The following is a 13,052-nucleotide window of genomic DNA, read 5'->3' on the forward strand; positions in this document are numbered from 1 at the left end:
ATAATCATTGGACCGGGGAAAAAAAAAATCCCCGGACCCTATCTCCACTGGACCAACAGGTCCCAAAAAGCCAAGTTACGTTAACTGCAAGTTCTGGCCAGGTCCACTTTAGATGTTTCATACATGGACGACAACCAACTTGCGTGGGATGGCGCAGTATTTTGTGCCCAGACTGTACAAATGTATCTCCTGGCCAGCAAAACTGCATAAAACAGAAACGACCTTGCCTGACCAGTCATACTAGCATCCAAACCAAAGATAATTAATGGTAGTGTGATGGACAGAGATGTATTTAAGATTGAGTCTAAGGTTACTTTCACTTCCTCCCAGAACCAAGCGATGTAAGGACAGTCCTTGAACATATGCACGTCCGAGGCCTGGATGTAATTACCCTTGTTGCATTTCTTGCCTGGGAGTAATTTAGAGAGTCTCAGGGATGAAAGGTAGGCACGGTGTATCGTGAACAGCTGGTTGCGTCTCAGCCATGCTGGTTTAACAATTTTGTATAGGAGGGTGAAAGATCTTATCCAAGTTTCCAAGCACTGGGCACCTAACTCTTCCCCCCACAGATCCTCGGGGAGAGTAAACTCCCCCTCCAACAAACCCCAGTACCACAGGGCCACCTCTTTCCCCCCCCCCTTGTCGTTCCACCAGCTGTTGTTCCAGGCTACTGATCTTCCCAAGTGGACACTCTTTTCTACACAAGACCCTGGCCCAGCTATCTAATTGTAAATACCTAAATCTAGAGAACCCAGGGCCCAGCTGTTCCCGTAACTCCTCCCAAAACCTCAACGCCCCTTCTACCAACAATTCTCCCCACCTTGTTATCCCTCCATCCCTTACCGGGATCGCTAACCTGTCTTTTAGACATATTGGGGTGCCTGGGGAGTCCCACACAGGTGCATAGTTAGAAAAGTAAGGCAAACCCAATCTTTTCCTAATCTGCTTTTGCCAGGGACAGAAGAATTTTTAACTTGACTTAAAAAAAAAATGGTGGTCCCAAAATTTAAACAGGTATCCATCAGTTGGTAATGCAGCTCCTACAAGCATGGCTTTAAACATTATCCCAGCAGATGCATTTGATGGTGTTTTTATAAGCATTCTAGAATGGAACAGCTGAAAAGCCCATGCGTATACTGCAAATCTAGCAAGGCAAGCCCCCCCTTCTTCCTCCTCCTCCTCTTCAACTTCTTCCATGCCACCCTCGACGATTTATAATTCCAAATGAAAGAATGTATATCCCTCTGGCACTTGTCTAAGGGTTTAACATCAAAGGCCAGGGGAATGGTATTAAAAATAAATGTACATTTGGGGAGGATAGACATCTTTATCAAACTCCCCCTGCCCAAGATGGTGAGTGGGAGACTGGACCAAGATTTTAATAACTTCCTACAATCATTATAGACTCTCTCTAAGTTTACTTGAGCAATGTCACCTACTTCTTGAATTACCCTGATTCCCAGATAGCGCATAGAGTTGGTCACACTCAGTTGTAAGTTAGGGATGATCCACGCCATGATGTCAGTTTTGCTAGCGTTGATCTCATACCCCGAAATGCGACCAAACTCCTCAGCCCTCTTGATAACCATGGGGAATGATGCCACCGGATCAGAGGTTAAGATGAGGATATAGTCTGCATACAGTGCGACCCGCCTCTCCCACTCCCCAAATCTGAATGATGGAATATTTTCATCTCCCTGTAGGCACTGGGCAAACGGTTCGATGTACAGATTGAAGAGAAGGGGAGAGAGCGGGCAGCCCTGATTTGTGCCCCTCATGATTTTAAAAGATTCTGTCAAGGCACTATTGATTAGCAACCTAGCCGATGGGGCATCATACAAAAGGGTGACCACCCAACAAAAGTTCTCGCCGAAGTTCAACTTCTTCAACACTGCAGCCAGATAAGGCCAATTGACCCTATCGAAGGCTTTAGTCGCGTCTAAGGTGAGTGTGGCCAATGGAAGAGAGAAGGCCGTAGCTATGTCTATTGCCCCCACCAACTCATAGGTCAAGTCAGATAACTGACGCACTTTGATAAAACCCCTCTGGTCTTGGTGGTCAATTTCCCCTATTACTGACCCCAATCTTGCTGACATAATGGAAGCGAAGATCTTATTATCACTATTCAATAGTGATATCGGTCGATATGACCCACACTCAGTTGGGACCTTCCCTGGTTTGGGGATCAGAACTATAGTTCCCTCACCCCAAGATTTAGGGGGTGCTTCCCCATCCTAAGAATCCTGTTAAAAAGAGCTGTCAGAGTAGGGATGATAACATCACCCAAGGCTCGATATAGCTCACCTGGCAACCCATCAGGGCCTGCCGCCTTCCCATGCTTGAGTTGCCTGACAAATTTACTAACTTTGTCCTCCGATATTTCCAACTCCAGGCTTTTGCTCTGTACTGTTGAGAGAGATGGAAGGGGGATCTGGTCTAACCATGTATCCCTTGCCAGCTGATCGTTCGGGATATCTTCCCTGTAAATCCCTTCAAAAAATTACCTAAAAGCAGTACCTATCTCCTGGTTAGACAACCTGGCTACACCGTCGACCATAATTTCTCTGATATCATTTTGTGCTTGGTCAGCCTTAACCTTCCATGCCAGTAACCTGCCCACTGCCTCCCCAAACTCGAAATTGGAGATCTTGCTTGCCTCACATCTCTTAGTCACTCTTTCATGTATAATGGCCTCCACTTGGTTCTTCAGCTTGCCCAGCTTTTTTTGCTCATCATACGACCCTATTGAGGCCCCAAGCCGCTGCTCAATCAACTCAATTTCCTGCTCCAAGTTTTTAATCTTCTCCCGATAGATTCTATTCCGGTGGGAGGCTCTGTTTGCAATATATCCTCGCAAAAAGGCTTTCAATGTCTCCCAAACCATGGCTAAAGCTACGGAATCTAGATTGATCTCTGGGAAAGAGGTGGTCTCAGTTGTCAGAAAACTGACTTCCTCTTCTTCCAATAGGATAGTGCGGTCGAATGACCAAGATGGATGTTTGGTCTGGGCTTCAATTTTAAGAGTGAATAAGAGAGCTGAATGGTCAGACAGGTGGGAGGGAACATCATTTATCCCAACCAGGGAATTCTTAATGCAGTAAATAAATAGCGCATAATCAATTCTTGATTTGTGCTTATTTTTGAGGTTCCTGAAGGACACCCCCCAATGTATTGCCCACCCTTTCCCTCCACAAATCTGCCAAACCCAGCTGGATCATAGTTCCTATAAGAATCTGTCTGGATTTGGTGGACGTGCTTGCTCTAGAATTAGTAGATTTATCAAGTTTCGTGTCAAGCACGATGTTAAAGTCCCCTGCCCAAATTATGGGGTCTTGGGAGGCCATCAGATGGTTCCTTATTGCCTCCAAATAAGACGGGTCATCCACGTTGGGCCCATAATACCCGACCAATATACACACCCACCCATCAATAGATATTCTCGCCAGGAGCCACTCTCCACTCTGATCCTCCATATAGTCCAAAATCTGAACCTTTGCTGATTTTTTACAGAGTAGTAGTACTCCTCTTGTATTCTTATTGTGATCAGTGCATATAAATGTGTCCACCCATCTCTGCTTTTTTAGAAGTATAGTGGCTTCTGCTTTTAGAAGGTGTGTCTCCTGAATGACAATGATCTGCGTGGGGGAGTCTCTTATATATTGTAGAATATGCTCTTTTCTACCCCTCATGCACAGACCACTAACATTCCAAGACAAAATTTGAACAGAGGTCATCGTTTGATATCCAACCTCCACCCCATACCCTTCCACCTGGTAATCCTATTTTCCCAAGACTGAGAGTGTACCCATCTAGGACACAAAACTGAAATAAGAAGGCCTGACTCCTGCAGATTTTTTGCTCTTTTACACCCCCCACTCCCCATCCCCACCCCTGAAGAACGCTCCCATACTTACTCCCACTAGATGTGAAGACGTATTTGCGTCCTCTTACACCCTTCCCCTTTTGCACCGCTTGTGCTCCTTAACCCCTCCCGGAGAAATCAAACCTAAATGGATTATTTTCAGGGAACCCCAACAAAATACCCTATATTTCTTTTCCCCCCTTTGTTTTTTTCCCCCTCTTTTTTTATATCCCGATGCATCACCCCATTTTACGTGAACAAGAGATAAAAAGGATGTTTTTTTGTTTGTGTTTTTGTTCCCTTTTTACTTTATATTTTATGTTTCAAACCTTAGAAACACCCCCCTAATTCTCCCTTTCTGTCTCCTCAGCATTATATATTCTGTTCCTCTGCGTTCAAGCTCAGAGGATTTTCAAATCAGGGCGTCAAATAGACTCAAGAAAGAACGGAAATTGCATGCCAACTAATGTATCCTACCAATGGAGGGAGGATATGGGAGCAGATTTGTATCATTATCCGGGTGTTGCACCCCTACACCCCACCCTGGGAGTGGATGTTTATGGACTCCAACAGTTCATCAGCCTCCAAAGGGGATCTAACATTGTGCATCTTGTTGTTGTACATGACCCGCAAAAATGCGGGAAACCTCATCTGTACAGTTCCATCCTCTGGCCCAATTCCCACTGTCTGTCCAGAGTGGATTTGGAGAGGTCAGACCATACTTCGAAAGAGAAGTACTGACAACACCTAGACTCCTTTTTGTGTTACTGTCTGAGATGAATAGATAAACACCAACTGCCAGCTACACCTCATCATATGACCCAGGATACAGGCTATAAGCACCAAGTGGTTGGGACAAGAAACTGCCAATTTTCTAAACATTGCATTTTCAGAAGACCTAACTTTACCATTAAAGAGGATTTTAAATTACAATTCCTTAGACACCAAACATGATATTTGCACCTGATACCAAACAAAGGATATCATGTATTAAATGTAATAAGGTAATCCAAAGTTATTGTATGGGAGAGGTAGGCCTCAAAGTAGTGAAACACACATTTGTGAGCTTGTTACTGCAATACATTTAAAACTTAAAAGTACATGTCCAACTTTTTAAATCCAATGCACCCTGCCCCAAAGGCTGTTTAGGGCACAGCGTAGGGGTGATTCATATGTATTATAAAGGAAGGTTTAGACGTGGCAAAAGGTTTCTTTGCCAGGTCGAAAAGGCAGGCCTGAGGCATGCTTTAAAAGGGCTACTTAAGAGAATGGTACAATAATTGATGCACACCCATTGGTAGCATTTAATTTACAGGCCCTTGGAGACATATAGTACCACTTTTCTAGGGACTTGCAAGTAAACGAAATGTGCCAATTGGGTGTATGCCAATTTTAATAGGTCTAAAGGAGAGAGCACAAACATTTTAGCACTGTGTAGCAATTGAAAAGTTTACATAGTTCTAAAACTCAACAAAAAGAGATTGATAAAACAGGAGGAGTGAAGTCAAAAAGTTTGGTGGTGACTGCGTGGAGAATGCCAAGTCCATTTGTTTTCTTTAGAGCACAAGACGAATTCCAATAACCATGAATAACCAATAACACTGGCCTATCTATTAACCTTGAGTTCGGGAGCTGCGTTTCAACGCCTCTTCAATTGCACTACTCAATATATAGATGAAATTTCAATGCATACAGTAATTTATGTTCATCAGTTTTATTTCAGGCACTATTTAATTTATGCTGGTGTCCTTTTTAATTATATTGAGTATATACTGTATTTTACTGTAACTGTGTCATATAAAGTGAATTTTCTGTTCTTTATATGATTTTTAACTTGTTGATTAAAACTATGATCTCTTTCTACTAAGGTTTATTGTATTGTTTGTCCCTTTCCCTAGCCCTTATTGGTCCAATCACCTGTTTTCTGGTTTTAGACTGCCTAGGAAGTTTCTGTACACATATCTGATTTACCCTGCCCTAGGAGTTTTTTTGTGATCACTACCCAGGGGGTCCTTGTTTCTCTGCATTTTGGATCACACCGGACACTTTCCACTTGGACGGCAGCAGCACTTTGCCGCAGTTCGCCATTGAAAACTAAGACGAAACTCGACGCCAAATGACACCTATGCACCTGGTTTCCCTGGGTGAGGTAACTTGAGTACTCCATTGCTCCCGTGGGTGTTGGCTCTAAAAGCCCCTCATTCTAAAGGGGTTCGCTCTAAAGTTCTCTTGTAAGTGTCCTTTATCTTTAAAATTCCAACCGCTACTTTCCCCATAGACGTTAATGGTGATTTGAGGCTGTGTTCACACACTGCACGCGTCCCCCGTGGGTCTCCTGTGTCACTACCTTGGGTGGTTCCTGCTGGCACCAGCGGTTTTAAAGGCTGTATGCCTTGTGTCTATGCAAGTTGTGGTTCTTATACCACTTTCTTAATATATGGTTTGAGACACCCCTAGGGCTCAACAAATGTTGCTCTAATTTACTGTGTGATATTACGTTTACTGAATGTACTTTTGCCTCAAGCCTTATAAAGGGACTAGAGTGATTTGTTTAGAATAAATACATATATTTTATATATATATATCTGGTGTGGTTCACCTTTCATTTGATCATTCATGAGATTATAGACTGGTAAAACAAGCTGCTTTACATTTCTCCAAGACTTAGCCTGAAGGCTGCTCTCCACAGCTACCACTAGTATAGCTTTCTATTAAGGTTGTCTTTAACCTACCATCAATAAGGGTCGTTTGGACTGGTGCAAGGTGCCCACTAGAATAGTGGACAGCATATACCAGGCCAACTGCTCACATAAGATACTTCTGGAGTTTTCCTCTCACTTGGGGTTGTGGAATTTCCTGCTTCCCTGCTCTGGTCACAGGATGTATGGAGTCACAAAGGCTAGTGTCAAGTTCTGTGTGTGTGTGCTGAAGCAGCTCCTTTGAAATGTAAATGGGGTTGTGAACAGCTCCACCCCTGCCATCATAATGGGCAATACCGCCAACACCTAGACTCCTTTTTGTGTTACTGTCTGTTACTGTCTGGGATGAATAGACAAACCCCAACTGCCAGCTACACCTAATCATATGACCCAGGATACAGGCTATAAGCACCAAGTGGATGGGACAAGAAATTGCCAACTTTCTAAACATTGAATTTTCAGAAAACCTAACTTTACCATTAAAGAGGATTTTAAATTGCAATTCCTTAGACACCAAACATGATATTTGCACCTGTTACAAAACAAAGAATATCAGTTATTAAATGTAATAAGGTAATCCAAAGTTATTGTATGAGAGAGGTAGGCCTCACAGTAGTGAAAAACAAATGTGTGAGCTTGTTACTGCAATACATTTAAAACCTAAAAATACATGTCCAACTTTTTAAATCCAATGCACCCTGCCCTTTGGGCTGTTTAGGGCACAGGGTATGGGTGATTCATATGTATTAAAAATGAAGGCTTAGACGTGGCAAAAGGTTTTTTTGCCAGGTCGAAAAGGCAGGCCTGAGGCATGTTTTAAAAGGACTACTTAAGAGAATGGTACAATAATTGATGCAGGCCCATTAGTATCATTTAATTTACAGGCCTTTGGAGGCATATTGTACCCCTTTTCTAAGGACTTACAAGTAAACGAAATGTAGCAATTGGGTGTATTCCAATTTTAATAGGAGAGATCACAAATATTTTAGCACTGTGTAGCAATTGAAAAGTGCACATAGTTCTAAAACTCAACAAAAACAGATTGAGAAAACAGGAGGGGTGAAGTCAAAAAGTTTGGTGGTGACTGCGTGGAGAATGCCAAGTCCAGTTCTTTTCTTTAGAGCACAAGACAAATTCCAATAACCATGAATAACCAATAACACTGGCCTATCTATTAACCTTGAGTTCGGGAGCTGCGTTTCAACACCTCTTCAATGGCACTACTCAATATACAGATGCAATTTCAATGCAAAACATTATATTTGAAATAGGTATAATTCGGAGGGTTCATGTAGGGAGAAACAATTTTATAAGTATTGAAAAGAAGAAACATTGGAATATTTCAGAGAATTTCTTTTTTTAACGCATAGACCACTAACAACCAGAAATGCAATAGACTAAAAATAACATTAAGCAGCATTTCTGCCCTGCAAAACACCAATTGTTCCCTAAGTAACAATATGTTAAATTCTGCCTTTTATAAGCAGTACACTTAATTCACCTCCGACATGTTGTCATGGACAATGCTTGTAACACTTTAATTTCACAAATACAAACTGTTCAAAGCGAAAATGTGCTCATTATAAAAACCGACATTCTTCTCCAAATGCTAAGAAGCCTTGGATGCAAACACACAGAACTCGTGTACAGTGGCTGCTTTCCAAACATGTCGGACAGCTTCATTGTGTTTATGGTTCTAATGAAAAATCGAGCTGCAGGATGCAAAAATGTTCTTTTGAAGCAAAGCATTTTTAATGAAGGCCTTAAATCCACTAGAAAAATAAATAATTAGCTGCAGACCATAGACTTGTTCCCACTAATAGTCCTAACAAAGCCTTTCTACGGAATGTCATTTCTATTGTTTGTTCAGAACTGGAATTCCAATTAGTAATGTGATAAACGGTATGTTTTCGTGCATTGCGCACCCATTAAAATGTATTCAAAAGGGCACTGCAGGTGTCAGTATTTTTTGCCTGAATATGAAAGTCGCCACTTCTCATAATTCACTAGATTTGTTAAGGTAATATTTTGTTTGAAAGGACGTGCATAAAATAAAATGCAAATGTGTAAGAGACACGTTTTTCTTGATTCCCGTGTGTATTGCTCAAAAACTTTAAAAGAAAAAGAACATTTCAAAATCAGTAAAAATAAGATGTTTTTCGGGGTGATGGTGCCCTTTGTTGGACTAATTCTCATTTGACCTGTCTTTCCTTATGTATTCATTCCATGTTCTGACCTCGAGCACTTATGCTGCTGTTTCTAAAAGGTGGGTTAGAGTCACAATTTCACTGTTAAAATAGGAAACTCATAGACTTATTTACAAGCTCCTTGCGCCACTTTTGCGTCACTTTTAACAGGGGGAAAGTGACGTAAAAGTGGCGCAAGGGGCGTGTAAATAAGCCCCTGAATCTCAAAAAAGGGCTCAAAATGCTGCGTTTTCAAGAAGCAAAATTCTGCCCCAAGGATAGAGACAATGAGTGATCAAGGAAGGGACCTGGGGCCTTATTTATGAAGGATTTGCGCCGCCGGTGCGTCACTTTTTTCCATGTTAAAAGTGACGCACCGGCGGCGCAAGTCCTTCATAAATAAGGCCCCTGGTGTCGGAACAATGGTTCCATTAGCCACCCCACTATGGTGAGGAACTTTTCTGAAACAATGAATTCAAGTTCTCCTTCTTAAGACACTACTCGTTTCTTGTCCCTTAAGCCAGCAGCCAAGCCATTTGAGGAAGCATCTAAGGAGAAATTAACATAGGTGTGGCCTGACGGGAAAGCCCATATCTCTCCTCTTCTGAATGCTAATATTTCTTTTTTTTGTTTCATATTTTTGTATTGGAAAATGTAAGATATATGAATACATAATTACACAAATACATAAATAAATAAGTTAGCTACATGGCATTGTGGGCTCATAAAAGGTTACATCAATAAAAATATCACTTTCTCATGTGGGGAAAATAATCATATATAGTAACCAAAAATACGAGTAAAGAGAGGGGCCACGTAAAGAACAACAAACAAATAAAGGAGGAGCAAGGAATAGAATAATACATGGTATTTATGTTAATTCATAACTCCTTTGATGTATTATCATAGAAAAATTGAAACAGAATGGGATATAAATATGAATGGGGAATAGAATTTAGTCCATTAAGCATTGAATGTATTAGAAGCATTAGATGGGGTGAGCATTGATGATGATGAGGGATCATATTAGAGGGCAGTAGATATAGGAGCATACAAAATGTATATAGAAAGTAAACAAATAGAAAGTTAAATAAATAAATAGATAAATATATTAAAGATGCTGCGATCACAGCGATTATTACAAACCGCTGTTTGCCCCTGCGTGAAGCCAGTGAACAAGGGCTGTTGAGCCCGGAACGCTTGTGGCGAATTTATTTATGCTTGGAGGGTAAATGCTGCTGTCCTGCCTTCCTGCCACATTAAAAAGTTATAACACCCGTTTGGTGTGAGGCGCCTCAATTGTTTGGTGAGCTGTGTTTTGGATATATAGTGGTCTGTCCAAGGCAGCGAGGTGCCCCGCTGCAGACGCTGCTGTTCCTCCAAGCTGATGATTCAAAGGCTATGAAGGAACGGCGTGACCGAGGTGGCAGGTGAAGATGGCAGTACTCCGGTTCTACCCTGCTGTAAGCAAACCATTGTGGGTTTAAGAATTTTGGGGAAAGCAGCATGCCACTATGGACTACAATCCACCAAAGAATTTTAAAACCAGAATGCAGTTGGTGTACTGAGACGCCCAATGGGGCGGGTTCTTTATTAAAGACGCTGAGATCACGGCGATTATTACAAACTGCTGTTTCCCCGTGCGTGAAGCCAGTGAACAAGGGCTGATGAACACGGAACCAGTGTGTCGATTTTATTTATGCTTAGAGGGTTATTGCTGCTGTACTGCCTTCCTGCCACAATAAAAAGACTGTGTCGCGTTTTCTCTCCCAGGTTTTATTGGGATTACAGTTTACACGACCTGGTCGGGTAAACTGTAATCTCAATAAAACCTGGGAGAGAAAACATTGCAGCGAGTGCTGATAATATGTATATATGTATATGTATATATATATATATATATATATTCACTGAAAAAACCATAGGTTTCACACCAGTTATAGTTAGGAATTAGCATTTAAAAAACCTATTAAATTCACTGAAAAAACCATAGGTTTCACACCAGTTATAGTTAGCTGGAAATTTTACTGATATAAAACCATTGAAATTCCCACGTTATAGTTAGATGGACTCACTATAACTTGCGCGTGCAATGCACTGCTGATGACATCACATATTACATCACTCATGACATGGTCAGTGACATCACTCATGACATCACTGATGACACCATCCAGTGAATGTGTGTCTTTCTGAAAAATAAATATATTTTATATATGTATATGTAAAAGTTGATGGAAGAATAAATGTTTAAATAAGTGTCTAAATGGATGGTTTTTAAAAATTGATTGGTTAACTGGCTTAATAAGACATCATCAGCAGTGCATTGCACGCGCAAGTTATAGTGAGTCCATCTAACTATAACGTGGGAATTTCAATGGTTTTATATCAGTAAAATTTCCAGCTAACTATAACTGGTGTGAAACCTATGGTTTTTTCAGTGAATTTAATAGGTTTTTTAAATGCTAATTCCTAACTATAACTGGTGTGAAACCTATGGTTTTTTCAGTGAATTTCATAGGTTTTTTAAATGCTAATTCCTAACTATAACTGGTGTGAAACCTATGGTTTTTTCAGTGAATTTCATAGTTATTTAAATGCTAATTCCTTTGTATATCGAGTTTCTAACCTTTTTTTTTTTTACAATTTGCTGTTTTTTTTTAAGTATTCATTTTTTTTATAATTTTTTTCTTTTGCGCTCTGGGTGCGCGCTCCGGGAAGCTTTCAGCTAAGCTCTCCTGTAAGCTTCTCCGAGAGCTCATCTGAAAGCGCACCCAGAGCGCAACTGTCGTTCGTGAAAAAAAAATATGAATGAAAAGTTAATAATAATGCAAAACATTTCGTACCATACAAATAAAATTTGTTTTTTTTAATATGGAAAATGATTATGCATTTCTATTAAAGATTGATGACGTCACTTCGGCGCGCAACGTACGTGCCCTCGGAAGCGCCTACGTGCGCGGCGCCTAAACGCACGCAAAAGCGCCTACGATCGCGCCACGTTTGCGCCCCGGAAGCGCCTACGATCGCGCTGCGTAAACGCACCCGGAAGTGCACCGGAGCGCGCAGCGTAAACGCGTCGGGTCATGTGACCCTAAAATAACACTTTTTATTGGTTGCTAACAGTTTTTTTTTACAATGAATGAAATCCCCACCCATTTCCTTCACTTCTTCTTTCACTTTTGTGACTGAAAGACCTGCCTTTTTTGCTGCTCCATATTCCTGGATTCATCATGGCTGCCAGACCATCCAGCAGTGAAGATGACTCCAATGATTTCATTGATGAAGAGCCTCCTACCCCAAAGGTGAAGGAACATTTCATCTGGAAATTTTTTAAGTTTCCAGCAGACCAGAAGAAGGTGAATGCACCAAAAGTAGAGTGCAGGATCTGCAAAAAGGTCCTGTCACGGGGTAACCCCCTAAAAAAATACTCTTTTGGCAACTTCACCATGATTCGCCATGTGGAGACCAGGCACCCCCAGAATTTTGCCCGGGAAAGTGTCAGGGCTCTGGCACAGGAGGTTCCCAGAGATGGGGCCTCTACATCAACAGGAGGAGCAACTTCTTCCAGAAGAGAACAATCTCAGGGGCAGGTAGCAAACATTCAACCTGCATTCAACCATGGGGTCGTCAGATGCAGATACTGCAATCAACTCCTCACCTATGGGGAGCAAAGTGTCCTGCTCATGGTTCGGGCATTAGAGAACCATCACTGCCCTTCCCACCCCTAATTTTTTTCTTTTCTTTTTGCTCCTGTTGAGCAGTTTCTATTCCCTGTTTTTGTTCCTCTTCAGTTAAAAGAAGAAAACCAAAAGTTCTTTTCAGAACTACCTCCAATTCTCATCAAAGAGCTATAATCTTAAAAAATGAAGAGTAAGTGAAATATAGTGCATTGATAATTGAAAGGAGAATGAGTAAGAAAGAACAGAAAGGTATGAGAGGTGAAAGGAAGTGAAGTAGGAGGACTGAAAGAAGGTGAGTGTTAGAAAAGAAAGTTATGACACAGTGAATAAACTGGAGGCCTCATTTCTGAAAAGTGACGCATCGCTACGTGAAAATAGCGATGCGTCACTTATCTGGACGCACTCCTTATGACATTCCACATATGTCATATTTAATATATGACTAATCAATTCGCAAGGAGTTACAGATATGTCAGTATTTCTGACATATCTGTAAACACAAAAGTAACGCATTGCAGGAGTGCGTCACAAAAGTGACGCAACTCCAGTAATGTGTCCTTTCACATGGAAAAAGCACCATGTGAAAGGTTTGCTGTGAAGCAGGCGCAAGATTTTGGCGCAA

Source organism: Lissotriton vulgaris, chromosome 1_1 (genome assembly GCF_964263255.1).
Source record: "Lissotriton vulgaris chromosome 1_1, aLisVul1.2, whole genome shotgun sequence".
NCBI classification, from domain to species: domain Eukaryota; kingdom Metazoa; phylum Chordata; class Amphibia; order Caudata; family Salamandridae; genus Lissotriton; species Lissotriton vulgaris.